Below are 25,139 nucleotides of genomic sequence, written 5' to 3'. Positions count from 1 at the left end.
AATATGCCATTAGCCTTCTTGGCTACAAGGGCACACTGTTGACTCATATCTAGCTTCTCATCCACTGTAACCCCCAAGTCCTTTTCTGCAGAACTACTACTTAACCGGTTGGTCCCCAGCTTGTAACTATGCTTGGGATTCTTCCGTCCCAAGTGCAGGACTCTACACTTGTCCTTGTTGAACCTCATCAGATTTCTTGTGGCCCAATCCTCCAATTTGTCTAAGTCATTCTGTACCCTATCTCTGCCCTTAAGGGTATCTACCTCTCCCCCCAGCTTAGTGTCATCAGCAAACTTGCTGAGGGTACAATCCATCCCCTCATCCAGATCATTAATAAAGATATTGAACAAAACCGGTCCTAGAACCGAACCTTGGGGCACTCCGCTAGAAACCGACCGCCATCCTGACATCGAGCCATTGATCACTACCCGCTGGGCCCGGCCTTCTAGCCATCTTTCTATCCATCTTACCGTCCATTTATCCAATCCACAATCCCTTAACTTGCTGGCAAGAATATTGTGGGAGACCGTATCAAAAGCCTTGCTAAAGTCAAGGTATATAACATCCACTGACTTCCCCATGTCCACCGAGCCAGTTACTTCATCATAGAAGCTAATCAGATTGGTCAGGCACGACTTGCCCTTTGTGAATCCATGCTGACTATTCCTAATCACTTTCCTCTCATCCAAGTGCCTCAATATGGATTCCTTAAGGATCCCTTCCATGATTTTTCCAGGAACCGAGGTAAGACTGACCAGCCTATAGTTCCCTGGATCATCCTACTTCTCTTTTTTGAAGATGGGCACTACATTTGCCTTTTTCCAGTCATCAGGGATTTCTCCCGATCTCCACGACTTTTCAAAGATAATAGCCAAAGGCTCCACAATGACATTTGCCAACTCCCTCAGTACCCTCGGATGCACTAAGTCCAGACCCATGGATTTGTGTACGTTTAGCTTTTCTAAATAGTTCCTAACCTGTTCTTTACCCACCACGGGCTGTCCATCTTCATCCCATCTTGCGTCACTTAGCGCAGACCAGGAGCCGACCTTGTCCGTGAATACAGAGGCAAAGAAAGCATTGAGTACTTCAGCTTTCCCCACATCATCTGTCACTAGGTTACCTCCTTCATCCATTAGGGGCCGCACACCCTCTCTGATCACCTTCTTCTTGTTAACATGCCTGTAGAAACCTTTCTTGTTATCCTTCACATCCTTAGCCAGTCGCAATTCCATTTGCGCTTTCGCCTTCCTGATATCCCCCCGGCATTCTCGAGCTATACCTTTAAACTCCTCCCTGGTCATTTGTCCAAGTTTCCATTCTTTGTAAGCTTACTTTTTGTGCTTAAGTTCACCAAGGATTTCCCCTGTAAGCCAGTCCGGTCTCCTACCATGTTTGCCTCTCTTGCTACGCGTCGGGATGGTTTCTTTCTGTGCCTTCAATAAGGCTTCTTTAAAATACTGCCAGCTATCCTGGACTCTTTTCCCCTTCATGTTAACGTCCCAGGGGATTCTGCCCATCAGATCTCGGAGGGAGTCAAAATCTGCTTTTTTGAAGTCCAAGGTGTGTACTTTACTACTCTCTTTTCTTCCTTTGGTCAGGATCCTAAAATCTACCATCTCATGATCACTGCTTCCCAGGTTGTCACCCACCTCCACTTCCCCTATTACTTCCTCCCTGTTTGTGAGCAGAAGGTCAAGCTGTGCGCGAACCCTGGTCGGATCCTTCAGCACCTGTGTCAAGAAGTTATCCCCAACATTCTCCAAAAACTTCCTGGATTGCCTGTGTACAGCCGTATAGGTTTCCCAGCAGATGTCAGGGTGATTAAAGTCCCCCACGAGAACCAGGGCCTGCGATCTGGAAGCTTCGCTCAGTTGTCCGAAGAAAGCCTCATCTACCTCATCCACCTGATTCGGTGGCCTGTAGCAAACACCAACCACAACATCAATGCTGTTGTTTGCTCCTTTAAACTTAATCCATAGACTCTCAACAGGTTTTTCTCCCTCTTTATACTGGAGTTCAGAGCAATCGTAGTGCTCTCTTACATATAGTGCAACTCCTCCTCCTTTTCTCCCCTGCCTGTTGTTCCTGAACAGTCTATACCCTTCCATGACAGCGCTCCAGTCATGCGAGTCATCCCACCAAGTCTCTGTTATCCCAATTAAATCATATTTCTTGGTCTGGGCCAGGGCCTCCAGTTCTTCCTGTTTGTTGCCCAGGCTTCTCGCATTAGTGTACAAACACTTCAGGTAACCAATGTATTCTCATGTATCTAATATCAGGATTAAGTTCTAAACTGGAAGAAGTAAAGTATTTGGTTTGAGAAGACATAGTTTTAAAATGTTATATTTTGGCAGAAGGACTCAGCGGCTCTTTAAGGAATCTTTAAAGGGAAGTTTTCAAATTGGTGCCAACATTTAAACAAAGAAAAGAAAACCTAAGATATAAACAAACTACTCTGACAATATGTAGTTATAAGCCTCCCACTATAATTACCAGAGCACTGAAAATGTGTCACACTATGAAATATGCTGAGATATGAACTAGCTTTACCAATTACTACATTTAATATATTGTTTTAAAAACTATTTTGCTTTTCACAGTCAGCTTCTCTATCAGCTTAATTCTGCAGAGAAATTGTCTTCCTCTGTTTATGCATTAGACTTTTGCCATGGAAATTATTTTGTTAACATGTATGAAATAGGGATGTCAACGTGTACGTGACTACATGATTCTCTGATAAACCTAGGCTTATCAGTTAATCCTGTTGACTACATTTCCCCCTCCTCTCCTGTATCAGGGCAGCATGGGGGCAAGGCAGGAGCCAGTGCCTCTGGGGAGCCAGCTTTTAAGCCAGCTCCCCATGAGCACCAGATCCACCTCCCACCCCAACCTCCACACTGCTGCCTCTGATATACAAGGGAAGTCGGCTTTCAAGCTGGTTCGCCATGCATGCCAGCAATGCGGACCTGCATGCCCCCCTTGCTGCTTCCTACAGAGGTGAGTGGGGAGCAGGCAAGAGCCCGTGCTGGGGAGAGTCAGCTTATAAGTTTGTTCCCCCCAGCACTGGCTCCATGGTGCAGCCTGTCCCCTCCTGTACTGCTGCCTCTATTAGCACTCTATGGGGGTGGAGTTGGGGGTGAGGGTGGGCGCGGGCAGCAACCCTTGTCCCCAGGGGATCAAAGCTCCCAGTGGACAGAGATTGCTCCCTGCCATAGAGCAGCCTCTGTAGATGAGGAACTCAGACCCCTGTGCTGCACCCTGCGCTGCTGCCTCTGTATCAGAGGAAGCAGTGTGGGGCAGCAGGCAGCTGGTCTGTGCAGAAAGCCATTGTTTTAAACTGGCTCAGCTTGCGGAGCAGTTCCTGCCTGTTACCCTGTGCAACTGCCTCTGACAGCAGACCTTCCAGACCCTTTCCTGTACCAAAAACCCATCCCAGCACCTGCAGCCTTCACCCCCTGCACCCTAATCCTCTGCCCCATCTCAGAACTTGTACCCCAAGCCTCTCAATCTAGAGCCTGCACTTAGAATCCATCCTAGAGCCTGCACCCGACTTTCTCCTGCACCCAAAATCTCTTGCAGAGCCCAGCCCCTCACTCCTTCTGCACCCAAACTTCCTCCCAGAGCCCACACGCAGCCCTCCATCCCAGGACCTGCCCCCCATGTTCACTCCAATCTCCTTCAGAAACTGCACCCATATTCTTATAACTTGCACCCCCCACCTCTCCTCCACCCAAACTCCATCCAAGATCCTGCACCCATCACTCAAACTCCCTCCTAGAGCCTTAGGCAGGTAGAGGAAAGGGAGTTTGAGTGGGGGCTGGGCATCATTAACATTTCTGCAAACCTGGTGCTCCTGCCTCCTGTTTAACATAAGTCAGAGTTTCACCTCCTTACCCCTCCATAGAACCCAATAGCAGGTATTTGACTGCATAACTTGCAGAAATAAGAAGACAGCATGGGATGGAAAATCCACCCCTTCTCTTGGTAGTTTGTTCTAATGATTAATCACCCTTACTGTAAAAAACACGAGCCTTATTTTTGAGTTAATTTGGCTTTAACTTTCAGCCACTGGTGCTTCTTCTTTCTGTGCTAGGTTAACCAACCCATTGGCACCTTGATACTGTCACGCCTCTCGTTTTTTTCCCTAATTAGTCCATCAAACTGAGCTCTTGTGCTGCAACCTCTGTATTATGCGTGCTAACACAGAAAGTATTTGTTTCTCCCCCTTTGCCTGTGGGTTTGCCTGTGTTCTTTGTCCCCCACTCTGGGTCTATGCTGGGTCGCTAAACTTGCAGTGGGGGGAAGGTGCCTGCGCTGGCATCCCTCTCTGGGAGCCTGGCTAGAGAGCGTGTTCATTGCTTTGCCGCTGCTGCCTTTCTTAGTCTATTTGGAATCATCCACCCGGCCCACAGTAGGGGCCGCGCGGGACGGGAGCAGCACACTCCCCACTCGGAGAAAGCAGTAGCTCGCAGCAGGTGTGTGTAGAAGGGAGGGGGACGTTGCTCCTTCCTTCGCGCAGGCGCATTGGCTCCACGCGCCGATCGCGTCTGGCAAGGCCAGCGGCTGGAGCCGGGATTCCCTCCCGGCTGCGCCTGCGCACTGCACGCTCCCCAGGCAAGATGGCGGCGGGGAGACTAGTCTTTGAGGGGGTGTGAGGGTGTGCGGGGCCGGCTGGTGCCTGAGGCCGCAGGGAGGCTCGGAGGGGCCGAGGCTGCCCGGCCTGTGCCGCGGGGATGAGGAGCTGGCGCAGCGGGCCAGGGCTCGGCCCGTGCCTGTGAGAAGGGGGAGTGTCTGCCGGGCCCAGCGCCCCGTATGTGGGGCCGAGCCCGGACCCGGCCGCCGCTTCCGCCCGCTGCCTGGAGCCGAGCTGGAGTCGGAGGAGTCGCCGCGGTGGCGGCGCGGCTGGGTGGGGAGAGAGCGGGCAGGTGAGTGAGAGACCCGGGGTCATCCGCGCAAACCCCGCCCCCCCTCCCGGGCAGCCGGCACCCCGGCCACGCATGTGCTGCCCGTGACACTCCCCCGCTGGGAAAGCCCTGCGTGCCCCCCTCTGGGGTACAGCCACCCGCGGAGCCCAGACATCCTGACCCCCAGCTTCTGGGAGCTGCTGAGCCAGACTTCCCACCGATACTGACTCTGCTTCAGGGTTTGATTAAATAACCCTTTCCCTGATGGCCAGTAGGCTAATAGAGATTTCCCCCAGAGTCTGCCCTGTGGGTTATCTCTTGGAAAGGAGAGAAAAGGTGATGTTTTGGCTGAGATTGGAACTTGTCTCTAGTTATCCGCTCCGCTGTAATATACTACTTTCATCTTGTAATATAACAATAGAAACTTAGTGCTTTATTATGGGGTTTGAGAAAATTCCCAAGTATATGATAGCCATGGGCCAAATGTGTATGTAGTGGAGCCTGACAGCGTTATCTGAAGTGTGAGATGAAGCTTAAAAATAAAAAATCCTGTCCACCCCCTTGCCTATCCCTATCCCTGACTCCAAAGCCTTCTGATGGCTATTGGGGATTATTTCTTCTGCTTCTTATGGGTCAGTGTAACATAACTCCACCTTTTGACCATGGCCTCTGTATTTGAGGGGTTCTTAGCCTTTCTCTTTGTGTGTAGATTAAATAGGACACTTACATGACTCCTCTGTTTCACTTCCCAACTTCACTGAGAGTGCTACATTGCACCCAGAACTCAAAATAAGCTAGGCAATTTGAGCTATACAAATTGTATAGCTTATTTCAAGTCAATTTCAAAATAGCTTATTTTGTAATTTGGCACTGTCTATATAGCGCCAAATTTTGAAATAACCTGCTATTCCGAAAAATCCCTTACCTCATCATGGAGTGAGGTTTACAGGGATGTTAGAATAGTGAGCCTGTTATATTTCAAAATAACGGGCTTACTGTTAAGACATGGGATAGCTGTTTCGGGATACCTCCGGTATCCCGAAATAGAGCTGCAGTGTAAACATAGCCTGAGTGACAAGGTGTTCTGATTAAAAACTCTAAAATTTTATCACTGTCTTGTTAGCTTTCAGTATCATTGATTTTACGAATGGTAGTAAGAGATTCTAAATATGTTGCCATTTGAAAAGCTTAACCTTGCAATCATAGAGCTAGAAACCCTTAAGACTTGTTGGAGGAAAAAGGAATTCTGCAGAAATTGATAATTTAGACTCACTGACACTAACTCATGATGATTAGGGGAAGGAGGTATTTTTGTGCTTCTTGTTTTGGGGGCATGGGATTGGGGGTTGATTTTTTTTTTTGAAGGCCCTGCTTAGGTGGTGTTACACATTTGAAATAGTAGTTGGTCTAATTGTAGTTCTTGCAGTGGTCCTGGTTTGATTATTTATACTCTGATTTAAATTGCAAAGGAATATTAGCTGATTCGTTACCATGGGCTTCAAGAATTATGGTATGAAGGCTTTCCTTTTTTTTTTAAAATGAAGTTTGATGAAGTTATGCAAAGTGGTTCTTGCCAGTCCTACTGATCTAGGAAATGTTAATCAAGTTAAAATGGAGATCATAAAATCCTTTACTTTTTTTGTTTCTTTGCTACAGCTCTTTTCTTTGCACTCTGTAAAAGGCTCAATCACACATGCAGTTGTGTTCAGCCCAAGGGAGAGGACAGCACCAGAAACTGAATGCTGAGGAAGGCTTGAGTTGGCACCGGTACTCCTTGCACTAGTGAGGAATAAGGGAAGCCGACAGGAGTATCTGCTCCCATTAGCCTCCATCTGTGAAGACAGTGCCAAGCTCGGCTTAAGATAAGACAACTCCAACTACGTATTTTATGTGGCTGGAGTTGAATACCTTAACCTGACCTTCCAGGTCTAGCGTAGACCAATCCTTTGCAACTGAAAGAGCGACCTTCTGATGGAAAGATAATAGCTATGATCTAGTATGGGGGTATTTTGCACAAAGAACATGAATGAATTACCTACAAAAGAAGGGCTATAATTAGTGGTATACTATGCACTTTTTCTTCAGATTTTATTTAATTTTGCCTCTCCTTGTGATGGGATGGTATGGGTATGTAATTTTTTGTTCCTGTTTTTCTTTCATATGCATAATATAATATATGGTAGGCAAAAAAACCAAACACACATAAAAAACCCACAGGAAAAAACAATACTACATGCTCAAATCTAAGAGTCAGTTTAGGTTCAGGTATCTTTTGTATTTTGATATGTTTTAACTGTGTAAAAACTGCGGTTGTTTCATTTTATTTAAAATATCAAACACAAAGTATAGGCCATAAACTGTGTGTGTGTGTGTGTGTGTGTGTGTGTGTGTGTGTTAAATTTCCCCTTATTGAAAGATACACTAATCAAACTTTTTACTAGAAAATGAGTCTTGCTAAAAGAGAGCTCAGTTATTTGAGAGGAAAATTTACTGGTGGAAGACTAAATACTCAATACAGTTTTTCAGTGTTGGGTTTGGCTTGTATGCATCATCTTTTAATAACTAACTTCTCTAAAGAATCTCTGCAAAGTTGGTCAGAGGTACTAGTCCTTGCCAGAAACCAACAGATCAAAACACATTTGTATGTAGTCTAAACCACTTCAAAACTAAAAGTGAAAAAAAGTTTAAACAAAATCACTTTTCATTTTTAACTTGTCTAATTTACCCCAATTTTTCCTGAACTTTATTATTCTTCTAAAGAATCACATGTGACATTTCATATCGTTTCATTTAGGAGCAATGCTATGGTGTTAGCTGCTTATCCCAAAGGGCAACTGTATTTTGCATTTACAGAAGTTTGTGTGTTATTACTGAAGTAGAACTCATTGAATGAATGTTGTTTCTTTTTCTGTTTGTAGATACTCTTGGTGGGTTGTTTGTAAGATGTGCTTGCTCATATAACTCACCTTCAGATGTTTCTTTCGGTAGACCATCAGTAACTAAAAATAAATGGTAACTTATGTCTTGAATTGTCTTTTTCCGGTTGGATCAGCATAAAATTTTTGAATTCATGCAGAAATGATCAAATTGAACAAGATTAGATGTACTTCATTTAGTGTTGGTTAACAAACTGAAAATACATTGGTAGCCTAAGTGAAACATCCAAATTGGCTTATGCTAGTTAACTTTTTCCCCCGTGTTAAACAGATTAGTGCACCCCTCTTGTAAAAATGAGTAATTTTTCACTGGATTATTAAATGCTTGTTTTCAGAGCTTTTTGCTGTGCATTAAATACCAGGTTGTTATGAAAGTGTGATGAATGATAGTCTAATAGACTTTGGTTTATCATAGAGTGCATTTTACACTCACTTTAATTTTCAAAATATTTAGTTCAGTAATGCTGTTTAATAGAAATAATAAACTCCAATGGCCTGTGCACACATCTGAAACCTTTATGAGGAAAGGTGGTAAATCTTAAATACTTCTAACTCCAAGTCTATTGCACAATGAAGGCCACTGTAAATGTTTTGTTTCTTACTTTGAGTCTTTATATTGTAAGAATCTGCTTTTAGTAGCCTGGAGGAGGAGGAGGATGATGATGGGATAAGCAATGAATGAATGGCCCAAAGCTTGCTAGCCGATAGATTGATTACTAAAATGAACAGTCTAATAGTGATACTGATACTTGGCTCTTAATGCAAGAATAGGCTTTTTATTTTTATTTTGCAAGTTTAGTTGGTACTAAACTTTCAGTGGGAGGTTTTTAAAAAAACAGACTGACTTTGGCGTACATGAATATATAAGATTTCACTTTAGAAATGGCCAATGAAGGATTAAAATTGACCTGTTTAACGGCTGAAATAGCTGGTCATTTTAGCAATATGTCTGCAGTGTTTGCACATTATGCTCATAAAACAAGATTCCATTTGCTTTATTAATAGCAACAGATACACAATTAATCTATAGCTTACCTTTGACCCCTGCTGATTGTATGTTTAGTATAATTTGTACTATATAGTAGCAAAACACTAAAAGTTTTGCCTGGATTTTTGGTCATGTTAAATCCAGACTGTAATTATGAATTATATTGAAAGTGGGGGGATGCACCCTTCTGCTTGTTACACTTGCCTATCTCCCATCCCCGCTGTTTTTGCTTTGGTGAGAGAGCCTCTTGACGCTGATGATGTGATGATATCATTCAATCATACAGCAGGAAAAATGTCTTTATATAGAGAGACATTATAATCATATGTCTACACTACAAAAAAAAGTCAGAAAAAGATACTCAAATTGCGAACTGCAATTTGCATATATTTTTCTGCTTTTCTTTTGGAAGAGGCTTTTCCGAAATTTGGCACATCTATGCGGTGCCAAATTTCAGGAAATCCTCCTCTTTTGACACAGGTTTACAGAGATAGCGAAAGAGCATGTCTGCTTTTCCAATTTTTTTTTGTAAAAGTGGACATATTCCTTGGACACGGCTTAGCTTTTTGGTATCCTGGAAAAGAGCTACAGTCTAGACGTAGCCTAAGATGGGCATGATAAAGGAATACAAATTTATGATAATGATATAACTATCAACCATGCTGGAGCTTTTTGATCATATGTCTAACTATTTTAATTATAGACATGCATCATGTCACAGAAGCTCTAAAATAGGTTAATAAGCCTCTGTTATAACTGGATAGGATTTAGTCTTTACTCAACTTCACACAGTGCATAATCGACCTGTAGAAATCCTTGCAAGAGAATGTTGTGAAGACCAGGACTTTAACAGGGTTCAAAAAAGAACTAGATAAATTCATGAAGGTTAGGACCATCAATACTTATTAACCAGAATGGGTAGGAATGAGGACCCTAACCTGTGTTTGTCAGGGGCTGGAAATGGATGACAGGAGAGCGATCACTTGAAAATTACCTGTTTCTGTTCATTATCTCTGGGGCATCTGGCATTGGCCACTATAGGAAGACAGCACTCGGCTACATGGACCTTTGGTCTGATTCAGTATGGCTGTTCTTATGAAAAGCGTTTTTATGTTGGGCTGGATACTACTTGTTTACTACTACCTTAACTGAGTTGACAATCTTTGTCTTGCTTAATTGCATTTGTGGAAGCTATTCTTCTGTTGTTGAGGAGAAATGTTAACTCCAGATGCCAGAAAAATGTATGTAATGGACATGGTATTGTGGGGAGACACATGTAAAGGAGAAAAAAGAGGAAGTTAGAACTAAAAATAAAAGGGGAGAGAGGTAGTTGACTGGACTACTTAGGAGCACATTTCCTGTAGGGGTGTCAATGTGTAGCATAGGCTTTTATCCGTGAATCTTATCAACTACATATACTTCCCTCCCTCACCTTGCTGCCTCAGAGCTTGTGAGGAGCTGGCAGGGCCGGACTAAGGGGTGGGCGAGCCGGGCACCTTCCCGGGGCGCATGATGGCAGCTGTAAGGGGCACGCGGCACCCCTTATAGCTGCCATCAGGCGCTGCGTGCCTGGCTCCCGGAGGGCTGCAGTGGCCGCCCAGGGTGTGGGCCACATTAACCCCCACAGTGCCCTTACCCCCGCAGCTGTGGGGCGTTGCACGGCCAGGTATCACCCGCCTGGGCGGCCCCGGGCTGCATGCCAGCGGTGAGGGCCAGGAAGAGCAGGTGTCGTGCGCCCGCCCGCACACCCCGAGGGTGGGCTCGCTCATGTGCCATGTGCCCGGAGACAGGCCCGCGCACCACGGGGGCAGGCTCATGCATGCGCTGTGCTCCTGGAGGCGGGCCCGCGTGCCACGGGGATAGGTTCGCACATGCACTGCATGCCTGGAGGTGGGCCCACGCATGCGTCATGCGTCCGGGACTGCGCCGCCCGTTCGGGGTGCCAGAATGGCTTGGGCCAGCCCTGGGAGCTGGTGTTAAGCAGGCTCCCCATGAGCACCAGATCCATCTGCCCCCTGCCTCCGTGCTGCTGCCTGTGATAGGCAGTAGACAGAAGGTGAGCAGGGCAGGATGGAGCCAGTACATGTGGGGAGCTGGCTTTCAAGCAGACTCCCTGTGCATGCTGGCTCTGCGGACCCACCTACCCCTCCCCCTTGCTGCTGCCTACAGAGGCAGCAAGGGGGAGCAGGTAGGAGCTTAAAAGCCGGTTCCCCCCCTCCCCCAACACCAGCTCCGTGGTGCTGCCTGTCCACACCTCTGTGCTGTTACCTCTTTCAGAGGCATCAGTGTGGGGGTGGGGGAAGGCTGCCACAAAGCATCCTCTGTCCGTGTACAGAGGCGACTGCAACAGCAGCAGCCTTTGTCCATGGGGGAGTGTGGGTGGAGAAGGATAGTCTGAGCTCCTCACAGGTAGAAGCTGCTCCATCATCCCACGGACCCCCATGGACAGAGGCTGCTGCCATTCCACACTGCTGCCTCTGTATCAGAGGCAGCAATGTGGGAGTGCAGGGGACTCCCTGGGCATGGGGCCGGGAGTGCACTGGCTTCTGAGGACTATTGAATAGTTGTGTAACCACTAAGATTTCATGCGGTTACACAACTATTCAATTTCACAATATCTAACATCCCTAATTTGCTTGTAATACTTCCGGTATCGAGTATTGGATGTGGGGTAATAGTGCATTAGTTTAACTTGTTGGGGGAATATTAGCAGACATATCACAAGACTGTCTGTTTTTATGTCCTAACTGGAGGATGACTGCTTTAATAATAGTTGTCGCTAGTGGGAACCGAAGGATTTGCAAATACTATTGGTATTTTAGGAAAGGGGAAGAGATGGGTTCTGCTTGTACTGTGCCTTGGCATGGGCCATTTTATAAAACTCACAGGATCTTATTTCAGATTACTTTTACAGTGGCTATAGCAGCAAAGGAGTTGCACTGATTATGCTTTACTTGGAAAATATCACATTTTAAAATGAGTGTATATGTATCATTTTTTCTAGGAGCAGAATAATTCCTTAACACATTTTTAAATCAGTGCTGCTAGACAATAGCAGGGAACTAATCACTTTATTAAGAGTGGTCTCATAGTTTAGTGTGAAGATGGAATCAGACCGATGCATAAAATATGAAGGAGTGTCAAGGATACAAATTACTTCAATCCTTTACAAAATACAGAATTGGAAATGAAAGACTGTTGTGATGCCATTGCAGGTTAGTTACACAGGAATTCACTATTTCAGTAAATATGATGCTAACGTACTTATTCTGGTAACTAAATGTAGTATTTATAATTATTTTTGTGTACTTAATGTTATTACTGGTGTTTGCTTAGTATAGATTCATAAGGATAGTAATCATGTAGATCTGTACTTACCTCTTAGGTGAAAGTTGGGTTGCCCTATTTTTCAAGAATTGGCAAGAGAGAGGAAATGGAAGAGAAGAAACATGTTTCATTAGTGCATTATAAGAATGTAAAGAAATTACGACTACAGTAAATACAATTTAGGTGAGATGATTCTCCCTTAATTTTTGGATGCCAAAAATTCTCAGGTTCATATTGTTTCTTCCCCATTTCAAAGTCTTCATTGTTGAGACACCAGATTACAGTCAAAGTCATTTGAGTAAAATATTATGTAAGTATCAATTTGACGTGCTATTCTGTAATCGTTACAGAGGTCACAGTTGAATTGTATATAGATGGTATTCTTTCACTCTAGGGTAAATATATTGCTTTTTGGAGTTTTACACTTTTGTCAAACTTAGCTCTGGTTGTCTTGAAGTAAGATCCAAGGGCTGCACATTAAACTCAAATCTCCCAATTGATGGTCTACAAACTTACGGGAAATTGGAATTACAGTGCCTGAAAACATACACATACCTTTCTGTTGAAGTTTTGGCATTTTGCTTCCAAATGATCAATGAAGATAATAGAGTGTTTCTAAACACTGTATACTCAGTATTAGAAGAGGGAAATTTGACACTATTTATTTGAATGGAACCTATTTCTGTTTAAATAATATTCAAAAGCAGGTTGTGATCTACATTAATTTTCCTTAATCAAATTTGATTAGTCTTCATAATTTTTTTTCACTTTTACAGATGGGTCACAAATGGTTTACCATTTGATATGGTATTGTTTCCATTTCTTACCTGGGTAAAATCTAATAGGGAAAGAGCACAAACATGGCCAAAGCAAATTAGTTTTTGAATTTGAGTGAATATTTGAGGACCCAAGTTTTTGCAGTTTGTGCTCAGCTTTATTGAATCTATTGAGTCTGATAAAAGTTTGGATTAAATGTAGTAGTTTAAATGGCTACACTATGAGACTGTTGGGGGAAATAGAAACAACTAAAAGAGCACACAGATCAAAGAGATCTGTGAATCAAGATCAGATCAGGCTATATATGCTTGCCTTCAAATAATCTCTGGAATAATATAGTAGTAACATGTAAGGTTCTCTAGTGAAGGTGACAGATAATTTTGAATTTCATTGGCTTACCCACAAATTTTTTTTTTTCAGTCAAAGGTTAAGGCTTTAAAGTGGCTTCAGTTGACTTTATTGAAGCTGCCATCTTGAATATCCTCTCATGGACGAGGATCAAAGCAGCAACTTTAAAAAAACCAAGTTTAAAATCTTCTAATCTCATTCTTTCTTTTGCCAACAGATGATTTTTTTAAATTTAACTTTTCTGTGTGTGTACACTCTGGCAGAAAGAAGTGTATGTCTCTCCTCTAGAAGCCTTTTGACAGCCCTTTCTCCTACTATATTGCCACAGCCTAGAATGACCAGACATTTAAACTATGTTGGTTAAGAATGCATATGACTCCCATTATCATTTATCCATGCTACTATTACCATCATCAATGAGGGAATAATTACTAGAGTACTTGGAAAACAAAAAACTACTTCTGGAAATACTAGATTGAGAAATATGTAACTTTTTGTACTGCAGATCATCTCTAGATACGGATTATGGTATCAGGGATGTTGGCGACTCATTGGCTACCCGATAAGCCTAGGCTATGAGTCATACGGTTACTTCCTCCTCATGTATCTACACTGCTCTTACTACATTTTAAAAAGCAGAGCCGCAGCTTCTGGGACTGGGCAGAAGCCAGAAGTTAGCTGTCGTGGCTCACTCACTAATCCCTAATTAGTATTTGAGGTACAATATTGACGTCCAGTTGAATATTGCCTCATGAAGGGGGTTTTTTTTTTTTTTTACCCATAATAGCTTATGTCCAAATAAATCTGTTAGCCTTTAAGGTGCCACGGGACTCCTTGTTGTTTTTGTGGATACATACTAACACTTACATTTAATACAATTTTGCATGTAAATTGTGTATATATAAATTATACAAAAGGTGACTGGAGCACATAGAAACAAATATGCATCTGGCAAAGTGGGTTTTTGCCCATGAAAGCTTATGCCCAAATGAGTCTTTTAGTCTTTAAGGTACCATAGGGGTCCTCTGGTGTGTGTGTTCTTTTTTTTTTTTTTTTTTTTAAGATAAGGTTTTAAGCTTTTGAACATGATAGCACAAAATACTAAAGAATGGAATAATCACTTCATCAATTTGCTTATTTTTGTCCATCAGGTTGTTCTAGGTCTTAGTCTGTTAGTCATCTTCAAACTGGGATAGATGGCGGAGCAAAGTTACAGCTTATTTTTTGTCTTGACATGTAAAGTTGATGTCATGAGATGAAAACTCCAAATACATGATCTCTATCTTGGCCATGGTTGTAGTATTCTAAAAAGTGGTCACTTAAAACTTCCTTCTATGCTACCAGTCATAAATAGGAGCTGAGTGTGATATTCTATTTCACGTTCTTTTAACAAGTGGTGTTTGATACTTGATGGTGGGTGAGCTAGGGAGAAGATCAGATGACTTGTTTTAGATGTATATTTAAAATTAATGCCTTAATCATTTTATGTATCCTTTGACTTAATTTTTTATTTTTACAGATATTTGCTTTTAGGATGCTTAAAATAGGAAAAGGGATTCTAATATTCTTTTAGGGTTCCTAGAACTGAAATTTCCAAACTTCTTTCTTTGACTTTTGTGACAGTCCTTTCATTGCCAACTGATGTACTGACATTTCTGAAAGATAAGAAGCCTATCAAACCTTTAACTACAACAATATTAATGAGCACTTCTTTCAAACAGTAATTTTGTCTCTGTTTTGTGCATCTGTCAAATTCTCTGAAGTAAGATTAGACCCATACAATTGTGAAATTTGGAGTTTCATTATTGTTTTAAGGTTTAATTGCTCCTCGTTTTAAAGTTGTCCTTAGCTGTGGAGTAACGGGAAATATCAAAGCTGTCAACCACTGGCAACTGGATGGTATTCAATAAGAATAAAATGCTGCGTAGTTAATATCTGGGTTTGTCAGGCTTCTTTTTAATACTGGCAGCTTTGTGTGCTTGTGCTGTTAGTTTGGAAGATGCTGACTCTAGGGTCTGAGGCTTCAGAGCATGCTGCCAAACTTCTATATAATAGCTAGGAAGGGTCTTGGGATAATGTCCAGTCCAGGAGGTAAATAGCATCCTTCCTGAAATCGGTAGTGGCTGACTGATAAAGTTTCAATCAACAAAATACAAAATCTTCACAGATCGGGGTTACATCCAGATAAAGGCTTGTACCTGGCCTGCTAGAGCCTCAGAAGCACAGATCTGTCTTGAGTCTTATATCAAACACTAAGATACTTTTTAAGTACACAGGTAAGTCTTATTTTCTTTCACAGAAACATGGAATACTGTTACTAGCATCAAAAGATGTGTACATAAGTTTGTATGCACTGCATACATGAATATAACATTGCACTAGCAGTCAATGAATACAACGAATCTGCAAACTAAGATGTCATATGGTTTCCTGTTAATATTAGACTAATAGGGTGTTTGAATTGGTATGGAATTAGGCCTTTGACAAAAGGTTTAGATGCCAGCTCAAGTGATGTCCTACTAATTAAATGTCTGAATGTCATTGTTGGGACTTTGAGAACTGAACTCGATTCATGAAGCTTTTTCCAAAAAAATGTTTCAAGTGCAAGAAATTGAAAAGAGTGAGTTGAATGGAGAGAAAGAATCCTTGTCTACTTCTTTAACCAGTAGATTTGTGAACTGCTTATTTGCATGAAAAAGTAGATTTCTGTACATGATTGTCTTTATACTGTTCCAAATCCATTTCAATTTTACAAGAGAACAAAATGTCCAGTTCCTTTCTCTAGCTTTGAATTGGTGCCCAGAATGATATAAAGGTACTAAAGACGCATTTGAAACAGCTATATATGCAGTAATAAAGATCAGAACTCAGCCAGAAATAAAGTAGGGTCTTCTAGCTTAATCTCCTGTGTCATCTTCATAAATCTGTTGCCTCTAATTGCATCTGACTATTTAAAAATATTTTAGGGACATTTTTCATTGTTTTCTTTGACTGATTAGTCACTCAGATAGACATGACATTTTTTTATCTGCATCAAGAAAGATCAGTTAAAGTTAACTGCTGGAGAGACAGAGGTACAGTAAAACTCCAATAGTCCGGCATCCAATAGTCCGGCATCAAAATGGCAAGAGCCTAATGAGTGTGCTTCAGCAAAAAATGAGTCATAAGGTAACAGCGGCAGCAGCTGAACTGAGCAAAAAGGGTAAAAAGGCTTAAAAAACCCTAAAATATTACAGTATACTGTATACAGTATGTATAATAAAAAGGATTAAGAACACTTTATATACAGTATGTGTGTGTGTATGTATGTATATATACATACACACTGTATACATTATAAGCAGTTTATAGTACCTCCTGATAGTCCGGCATATTTGATAATCCGGCACCACCTAGGACCCATAGGTGCTGGATTATCGGAAGTCTACTGTATATGTAAATATTTATAGTACAGATTTAGGTAGATTCTCTGGCAGAGGAATGTGTTCTCATTGTTGCTGTAAGATCTAGTGCAATTTGTATTGTTTTAATGTCTTCCAATTACGTGATATGTTTGTTTCTAATTGAAGGTGAATCATAGATTTATTTTTGTTCATATTCCTGCATTAGCGAACCATTTCTAAACACATGTATTTAATCACACCAATCTGGTACTTCAGAAATTCATTTGGATCTCTCTGAAACATCAGGTTATTGCATTGTTCAAGAGGAATTTTTTGTAAGCCAGTGTTTTATGAGTTCTAGATCTTATTTTGGGAAGGAAATAAAAAACTGCAGTGAGATCCTGGAGGAGGTGAGGATATCCATAGCTGAGTCGCTCCTCAGTGGTTTCTGGAGTCTGTATCAGAGGCAGCAGCACAGGGTAGCAGGCAGCTGGTCCACGATGGGAGCTAGTTTTTAAACTGGCTCCCCTCATGGACCAGCTGCCGCCTGGCACCTAGGCCTGATACTCTAATATGAGGGCCGCAGTGTGGAATGGCAGGGGGGTCGGCAGGAATGAGGTTGGAGTGCACTGGCTGCCAGCCCCGCCCCCAGGGACTATAGAATAGTTGACTAAGTGTTAAGAATTCATGAGGTTACTCAACTATTCACTTACCTGATACTTTACATCTCTAGTGGTAGGTAGGGAACTGGTCTGCAAGGGGAGCCAGTTTAAAAAAAAAAAAATTTGTTCTAAAATCTGGTTGCCTGGACTCAGTTCCTGGCATGAACAACCACAATCCAGACTTAAAAGAAAAACAAAACCTTTTACAAATTGTTACCTTGAGCACCCAGGCCATTAAGTTTCCCAAGTATCAGTAATGGCACTCATTAGCATATTTAGAATTATAAACAGAGGTACACTTCATATTTCTTTAAAAATGTTACATTTTGTCTAAAGCATCTTTGAGTTATGCATATTCATTTTCATAAGCCAATTTTCATAAAACCATGCGGGGAGGGGAGGGGTGGAGTCGTGACAGTCTCTTTCACCCTTTAAAAACTGGTGAGAAGCCAGGATTGACCTTTTTGCTTCTGGATTTCAGTATAGCAGCATTACAATAATATTAGAGCAATATTTATGCAGCGAAAAGTAGCTGGAATGGGATTTCTCAGTCTTGTAATCTGGGGACAAATGACAGTACAGGAAGTTTTTTGCAACCAAATATCACTATAATCTTCTTGAGAACAACATTAAACAGATGGCCAAGAATGGACACATCCTAAATGCTGAGAAGTGCAATACAGGCAGTCCCCGGGTTACGTACAAGATAGGGACTATAGGTTTGTTCTTAAATTGAATTTGTATGTAAGTCGGAACTGGCGTCCAGATTCAGCCGCTGCTGAAACTGATCAGTTTCAACAGTGGCTGAATCTGGATGCCAGTTGTGACTTGAATCTGTATGTAACTTAAGAACCCCAGGCGTCCCCAAGTCAGCCGCTGCTGAAACTGATCAGCAGCTGATTCCAGGAAGCCCCGGGCAGGGGCTTCCTGTAGTCAGCCACTGGTCAGTTTTAGCAGTGGCTGACTTGGGGACGCCTGGGGCAGAGCTGCTGGGGTGCTGCTGGGTTGGTCCAGTAGCGCTGCCGCTGGACCAACCCAGCAGCACCCAAGCTGCTCTACCCCAGGCGTCCTGATTCAGCTGCTGCTGAAACTGACCAGCAGTGGCTGAATCAGGACGCCTGGGGCAGAGCAGCTGGGGTGCTGCCGGGCTGGTCCCATAGCGCCCAGAGCGGCACTACGGGACCAACTGGCAGCGCCCCAGCTGCTGTACCACAGGCACCCGGAGCAAAGCCGCGGAGCACGGGGGCAGCGGGACAGCCCAGACGCGCCGTGGCTGTCCTGCTGCCCTCGGGCTCCCCAGCTTTGTTCTGCTTTGCTCCCCGTCCCCCTGGTCTGCAGACCAGGGGGACGGGGAGCAAAGCGGCGGAACATGCGGGCAGCGGGCAGCCGGGCTGTCCGCCGCCCGCGTGCTCCGGGGCTTTGCTGTGCTTTGCTCCCCGTCCCCCTGGTCTGCAGACCAGGGGGACGGGGAGCAAAGTGGCGGAGCACGCGGGCGGCGGACAGCCCAGACGCCTCTGGGCTGCCCGTGTGTTCCGCCGCTTTGCTTCCTCTCCCTGGTCTGCTGGAGACCAGGGAGAGGGCCCCGTTCGTAAGTGCAGATCCGACATAAGTCGGATCCGCGTAACTCGGGGACTGCCTATATAAAGAACAACTCAAAAAATGTATATTTTAAAAAAAAAAAAAGGCAGAGAAGCCAGAAATAGATCCAGTGGTCCTATGTTCCCAATCTATTCTGAAGATTTGGAGAGGATATTCTTGCTGACATGCCATTAGAACCTAACCCCCAAAGTGATGTGCCTGCCAAGAAGACTCTGGCCCTCTTAGATGGCCGCGATTCATTGGTGGAAAACAGTGATCTGATAAAACCGGAATCTCTTCTGCACTCAACACCCTGAAAGAGGCCCAATTCCCAGCCGAGGCTACAGCAGGAAGCTTTCTCCAGGACAGTTTTGCACGTAAGTATCTATCTTCACAATTTATTATTAGGCTGTGTAGCTGTGCTAGCTTCTGTTCTAGGTGCCCAATCGCCACTGCCATTGGAGAGATGTATGCGAACTACCTGCCTATCTGAGGCTATGTCTAGACTGCAGGCTTCTTTCGAAAGAGGCTCTTTCGAAAGCATCTTTCGAAAGAGCCTCTTTCGAAAGATCACGTCTAGACTGCAGGCGGATCTTTCGATAGAGGAAATCCGCTTTTTCGAAAGAGAGCACCCAGCGAGTCTGGATGCTCTCTTTCGAAGACGGCCTCTTTACATTGAAGAACGCCTTTCTTCGAAAGAGGCACTTTCGAAGGAAGGCGTTCTTCCTCGTGAAACGAGGTTTACCGCCATCAAAAGAAAAGCCGCGTTCTTTTGAAATAATTTCGAAAGAACGCGGCTTGAGTCTGGACGCAGGGGAAGTTTTTTCGGGAAAAGGCTACTTTTCCCGAAAAAACCCCTGAGTCTGGACACGGCCTAAGCCTCCAGCTCTCTTCCAACACTTGATTCTGCTTTCCCTAAACATATTTTCATAATAGTAGCAGATCCAGGTAATCATCTCCTCTCTTGTGCTTATGACCTGACCATCAACTATTTACAAACCATTGTCATGATGGGTGTATACCCACCTGCTAATTACCTAGCAAATATTGTCTCTTCCTTCTATTTGCATACTTAAAATGGTGGCTACATGGCACAGCTACAACTTTCCCTTCTCTTGTTTTGCTAGTTTCACTTGAATCTATGTTGTATGTGAAATTCAACAGTTTTCTAATACAGTTATTCAGGAGGGGGAAAAAAGGTCTGCTTTTAGTTTACATGGGTATAAGCATTGCATGCTCGTATGGTCTAATAAATCCCTGCAAAAATGTATATAGCCTGTAACAATGTTATATACAGGAAAAGATTAGGTTAGGAGTTGTATGACTAGTTCTTAAGACAATTGGCTGAGATATCAAATACTTTATTTCATTAAAGCAGACTAAAATGACATATGAGCCTTTCACAAGTGTTATATTTAATAGGAAAAGATTGGGAGCAGTTAAGGGCTTAAACAATCAATGTAGAACTTAGTCTCTTTTCCTTTGCATTTTAAAGCAGGCTTAAGACCAAGAAAGTGCTCAATTTTAGTATGAACTTAAAAAACAACAAATAGTCTGGTAGGAATTAAAGACTAACAAAACATGTCTGGTATCATAAGCTTTCATGGGCACAGCCCACTTCTTCAGATGACGCGAAAGCTCATGATACCATCTACATGTTTTGTTAGTCTTTAAAGTGCTACCAGACCATTTGTTGTGTTTTAAGTTTATCCTGTACGGACTAAACTCAGCTGTCCCCTGAAGTTTTAGTATGGGCATTCAGCAGAACTGTCATTGTTCCTGAAACAACTTGCAGCTCCATTGCACTTCTGGAAGAAACATCTTTGACTAATTCACAGAATGTCTTTCTAGTGTACCCTCTGCCTCTTTGATTAAGTCCTTTTTCTGCTCCTACTCACCTTTCTCAGCGTAAGTCATAAGCCTAAAGGGGACACAGAGGGAACTATTATCCAGCTCCCTCTTGATTCACCCCTACCCATCCTCGGTGTCCCAATGAGGAATAACTTGTACCCATAGGAGTATCTTCAGGGCATAACATTTATTGCAAGCCCCAAACCAGGAACACAAATCCCAGCATTTTATTTAGTCCCTGTACATTCATCACTTACCGCCTCAATCCTCCTGAGACTGGGATAAATCTCAGGGAATAGAATTCAGATATAGAGAATAAGAAAAGTGCTGTCAGTGCTTCTGTCGAAACAGTACTAACATGAACAAAAACTATTTTTTCTTCCCTACACTTCCCCAGTCATGGTATCTGTGGCAGAGAAACTTTCAAGAACAGTCTTCATCAGCTGCTCAATGGCTGGAAACCTGAGAGGGAAGAAATGGAAGTCCAAAAAGGAGCATTTTGGAGTTCTGCTTACAGACTTACTAAAAAGGATAGTCTTCTTCCCACACGCTTAATAAGAACAGGATGGTGTTTTTGATGTATATGAGAAAGGTATACAGGCAACTATCACAAACATCATTGAATTGGCCCAGGACAGCAATGTCATATGGCTAAAAACACTGTGGAGAAAGACAGGGACATAGAAAAGCATCCTGGAGGCGATGTACAGTCAGAACACTAGGATCCAGCTGTTTCATCCCTGGAAAATACAGAGAACTGGAAATAACACTGATATCCCCCTCACAGGGCAGCAAGAACATCATCACAGGGGAGACCAGGAAATTAGAGTCAGCCTATGAACCTGACAAATCTGAGCCCTGATGGTGATCCTCGGAAGGCAGAAAGACTAAAAGCAGTGGGAACAAGAACCTTCCCACCCCACCCCTCAACTGCAGTGCATGTGAATGTTGACTTGAGAGCTGTTTCATGTTTTAATTACTATGAGAAAAACTTGTAATGTTTTCCATTTTATTTTTGGTACAGGTTGAACCTTTCTAGTCTGGCACCCTTGGTACTTGACCGGTCCAAAGCAAAAGAATTTGCCAAGCCACAGGAGGTCAGTATTGTCTAGTGGCACTATTGACACTTCCTCTGCTTACTGGACTCTTAGATGAAATGTAGGGATAAATTAGAGCTACATAGTAGTACAGAATACTGAGATCCAGGACTGGTGGTTGTAAACAAATTTATGGGACTGGAAACTTGGCCACATCCATGATAAGTGGACATCTGGCTAACTAGTATGTTGCTGAACTAGAGAGGTTCAATCTGTAGTTGTTTACTGGAATAATTTGTTCATTTAAAACTACTGTGAAGTCCTAAAGCATTGTGTGTGTCATACAGAGTCTAACTAATTTTCACCCATAGTAGCAGCATCATTACTTAAGTTTTTAAAGCATATGTATTACAGTGAAAGCTTTGTTATCTGGCATTTGAATATCCAGAAAACTTTGTGAACCATCATTGCCCACTTCCACTAAACCCCCGTGACTTCAGGCGCATGTATCTGACTCCTGCCTGTCCAGCGGGCTGGTCTGATGCCTCTGGCCATTGTGGGGCTTCCGGCAGCTGGCACTGCCAGCTGCTGTCATCATCAAACACCTCTTTCTTCCTCAGCCTGCTTAGAGATGTCAGGAGCTAGATCTGCCAGAGGGCTCCCAGGCAGCTAGACTGCTCATCTGCCTGCTGTTTAGGATGGCTCTGTGACTCGGGGAGATGGGTAGGGGTTTCCAGGAGTTCCCAACAGTGGTGGGGGTTGTTTGTCACAGTTCCATCCGGATAGGTTGCAGGGGCAGAGCAATAAGCTCGAGGATCCAACACATTGAATTAATCAACAATCATCATTCCCCAAAGTTTTCACTGCACAACAAAACAAATACAATTATGTGCCAATTCTAACACCTGTTAAGTCAATTGCATGCCCCAAATCCATCTACCCTGGTGAGACAGCTGTAAGTTTTCAGGCACCAGTCTCAAAGAAAGAACAAAATGTACCCCTGATAATAGTATTGGCTTTTTTGGTTTACATTTTATAATAGGTGCCCTTCTGGGTGCACATACTGCTGAGCAGCTCTCTATACCTCAGCCTACACAAATATTGTGAAAAATATAATGTGCAGCTATAATCCTAGGCAAATATTGGTCTACTGCCTCTATGACCTCACTTTCAAATAGCCAAATACCCGCTCCACTCATTTTGTAACTCCTGAGGCAACAGTTAATCTGTTTCTTTATTCTGTCAGTATTTTTTCATTAGACATGGAAACAGGATAAGCCAGCTTTCCCAGGCATGTATGTAATTCTGTGCAAGGAAGATTGTTTTAACTGAGCTCTGTTTGTTATACAGTGACTCATATGGTTACGTGCTCAAGTAAGATCTTATAGAAGCTCCCATTAGACTGAAGAATACAGCAAGTAGTTCATCTTTGTCTTACTGCATCACCATTGCCATGTGAACATATCTAGTTTATCTGTGTGGGAAGACATGCAGTTCTTGTTAGCTATGTGCTCTTTTGATATGCCTTTCACAACTATCCTCACATGGGAGTTTGGCCAGTAATTTATGCACTGTGCTTCAGTCTAGCCACCAAAATCATTCAGGTCTTTGGGTCTTCCCGTCCCCCCCCCCCCCTTACTTTGGTCATACAGCACTGTTACCAGTTTCCTTGCTGAATATATTGCAGCTTGTCCGTCGCTCTCCAAGTTCAGCAAGATCTTTGAAACAGTAAACTCCCTTTGTTTTGACTACAGATTCTTCACCTCAATACAAACTAGAGATGACACAATCAGAAAAGTTAGGAACGTCACAAATTGCATGCACAGGTATGAAGCAACACTTGTAAGTTGTACTAGTAATGGTGCCTGTTGCAATTTGCATGTTATCTGTGTCCATTTCTAGAAAGCAAGGAACAGCGAGGACAAAACATTTGCATCAGATGATCTCTAATTACTGCCTTTGCTTTGATGCTGTGAATTCCATATCTATATTGGTGTTGTATAACAAGGAGAATCCTTGTGTCTGCTGCCTCTTGTGCAGTGGTGCTCAAGCTTTTTTAATTTGCGACCCCAAGAGCTGGGGGGGGGGGGAGGGGGGAGGCACTGGGAACATTTTGTTGTGGCTCCTTTAATTTAAAGTGCTGGTCGCTCCCCTGCCACACTCCCCTCACCGTGTATATGTTGGGCGAGCTGAGAAAACAAAATGGCAGCTGGCATGGTGCTGCGACCCCCACCCAGGAAGACAACTGTGATCACCAAAGGGGTCGCGACCCATGATTTGCACACCCCTGCTCTTGAGTACTGTACAAACTGTGGGCTTCTGCACCTCTACTGGTAATAGACTTTGTTACTTCTCTATTGGAAAATCCTCCAGCAAGGAAGAGTGTTTGTACTGAGTTTGCTCCTACACCCTCAGGCTGTGTCTACATTGGTGCGATCTTGCGCAAAAGTGGCCGCTTTTGCGCCAAAATTTGCTTCCTGTCTACACTGGCTGCGAGTTCTTGCGCAAGAGCACTGACGTTCTAATGTATGAAATCAGCGCTTCTTGCGCAAGAACTATGATGCTCCTGCTCAGGAATAAGCTCTCTTGCGCAACTCTTCTTGCCCAAGAGGCCAGCATAGACAGGCAACATGAATTTCTTGCGCAAAAAAGCCCTATGGTTAAAATGGCCATCAGAGCTTTCTTCCGCAAGAGAGTGTCTACATTGGCACAGATGCTTTTGCGCAAAAGCACATCTCTTGTGCAAAGGCACATGCCAGTGTAGATACTGTCTTCTGGAAGAGATTTTGCACAAGAACTCTTCCGCAAAAGAGTTCTTGCACAAAATCATGCCAGCGTAGACGTAGCCTCAGATATTTTTTGAACTATGTATTTACAAAGGTATTTTACAGTTGACTTGTTAGATGCTATGTTGAGAAATTTTTCAATGGAGGTACAATGTGTCCACCATCCACTAATACTTCATCTAGACATAAATCCTGTCTTGTGTGGCCTTTCTTCAGTTCTTAAGAGTTGCTGTTGTTTTATCTGTCGAAGATTTCAGTTATGGAATTAGCTCTGTCATATGCTTTGCCTCAATTACTCAGCAGCCAATTGAATGAATTTGGTGGAATTTCTTTAGCCATTATTTATATGGCAGTGATGGCATTTATGGTTTGTTAGAAGTTCTTAGCTAATGGAATTTTTGAGCTTGCAGGTGATGCCCTAATTGAGCTTTTTTTCCCTGTTCTTATTGACGGAACAGAATGGAAGAGAGGAACAGGTCCTATATCCATCAGGTATCTAAAAACAATTGCCATCTAGACATCCCTGTCTTGCTCATGACAGGATTCTCTGGAAGACATT

General features: G+C 43.2%; 1 protein-coding gene across 9 annotated transcripts in view; it reads left to right on the top strand.

Moving 5' to 3' along the window:
* The first annotated feature begins 4,605 nt into the window (after positions 1-4,605).
* APC (APC regulator of Wnt signaling pathway) overlaps positions 4,606-25,139 on the top strand; it is a 182,925-nt gene continuing 162,391 nt past the window's right edge. For 6 of the 9 annotated variants that reach the window (XM_075932018.1, XM_075932014.1, XM_075932016.1 and 3 more), the window contains exon 1: positions 4,606-4,928. The gene's annotated coding sequence lies outside the window, so the exon portion shown is untranslated. Of the gene's footprint in view, positions 4,929-18,913; positions 19,284-19,559; positions 21,855-23,548; positions 23,621-25,139 lie in introns of those variants that run through there. The other 3 variants (XM_075932012.1, XM_075932010.1, XM_075932009.1) reach the window with 3 other exon arrangements.

The sequence above is a fragment of the Pelodiscus sinensis genome, chromosome 6 (genome assembly GCF_049634645.1).
Source record: "Pelodiscus sinensis isolate JC-2024 chromosome 6, ASM4963464v1, whole genome shotgun sequence".
Classification (NCBI taxonomy): domain Eukaryota; kingdom Metazoa; phylum Chordata; order Testudines; family Trionychidae; genus Pelodiscus; species Pelodiscus sinensis.
This window is presented reverse-complemented; position numbering and strand designations above follow the sequence as displayed.